General features: G+C 37.0%; 1 non-coding gene across 1 annotated transcript; it reads left to right on the forward strand.

Annotated features, from left to right (window-relative positions):
• Positions 1–321: 321 nt before the first annotated feature.
• On the forward strand, positions 322–428 carry LOC116140320. The gene has a single exon (XR_004129605.1). It is a non-coding gene; the product is annotated as a small nucleolar RNA R71 (small nucleolar RNA).
• Positions 429–1510: the final 1082 nt, after the last annotated feature.

The raw sequence follows: 1510 nt of genomic DNA on the forward strand, positions 1-1510 counted from the left end.
TGATTACCTACACAAAATTCACAAGTTAGAAGAGAATAATCAATTGCATTTATCTTTAAAACAATGTCCAATTGCTTTTGAATGGCTGAAAGTTGAGCAACCAATGCGGTGTAACCGTCAACTTCATGCACTACTGCTGATTTCCTTATTGAAGTTCTCTCCGAAGTCCTCATATAGTTATTGTTCGCCATCACTTCAATCAAATAGTATGCTTCCTCTGGTGTTTTATTGTTCAAGGCTCCTCCACTTGTAGCATCTATCATGGCTTGAATAATTGGCAACAACCATTGGTAGAACGTTTGCACTTGTGACCAGATTGGTAAACCATGGTGATGGCACCTTCGTAAGAGATCCTTATACCTTTCCCATGCTTCATACAATGACTCCAAGTCTTGTTGGTAGAAATTGGTAATCTCACTTCTCAGCTTGGCAGGTGGAAAATATTTAGTGAGGAACGCTTGAGCTAACTCGTTCCATGTCGTGATGCTCCCAGATGGCAAAGAAATCAACCAAGCCTTAGCTTTATCCCGAAGAGAAAATGGGAAAAGCCTCAGCCTAATTGCGTCATCGAATACTCCATTATGCTTGAAAGTGTCACATGACTTCAAAAAGTTGGTGATATGCAGGTTGGGATCATCATTAGGTAACCCAGTGAATTGGACTTACTGTTGAATCATTTGAATAATTGCTGGCTTGATCTAAAAATTATTCGCTTGAACTAGTGGTCTCCTGATGCTAGAATAGCACCCATCAACAGTAGGACACTAGGACTAGAGTAGTCCTTCAATGCTCTTTGACCCACTACTGCTCCACCCATTGCATTTCTTCCTATGGTATCGTCATTCTCATTCTCTTGATTTTCCACATTGGGATTTACAATTCCTGTGTTAGCCATTGATTTTTCAAAGTTAGCTTGCCTCTTTTCTTTCCTCAATTGTTTAGCTGTTCTCTCAATCTCAAAATCTAGTGGATTAAGATCACCACCACCTTTTGAACGTAAGCTCTCTAGGATCTAGATTAAAGAAACAAACAAAACAAAAATAAAAATTTATTTCTAAGCAAAAATAAAACACATCAAATTAGCAACTAAATATTTTGTATCGATATTGGTAAAACAACATAGTTCCCCGACAACGGCGCCAAAAACTTGACAGGCTATACGCAAGTGTACGAAATCGCGCAAGTAATAAAGCTCGAGTAAACGAGTGTCGAATCCCAAGAGAACTACCTACCAAGTACCAAACTAGTCTATTTTGTTGCTATTTGATGAAACATAATTTTAAGAATGAATTTAATGAAAAAAAAAAAAAAANAAAAAAAAAAAAAAAAATTCCAAAAGAATATTTTGCCTTTTTACAATTTATTTGAACATAATTCTCTTCTTCGATCTTCTTCTTCTTTACACTTTTGGGTATATGCTACTGCTAGGGAGGCTATATCTTGAAACCAAATCTTGGGTAGGTTGACGTAATTTTCCCTTCAAATGATGATAGCGACTGGTGGATAAAGC

Source organism: Pistacia vera, unplaced genomic scaffold, assembly GCF_008641045.1.
Source record: "Pistacia vera cultivar Batoury unplaced genomic scaffold, PisVer_v2 Contig369, whole genome shotgun sequence".
NCBI lineage: Eukaryota > Viridiplantae > Streptophyta > Magnoliopsida > Sapindales > Anacardiaceae > Pistacia > Pistacia vera.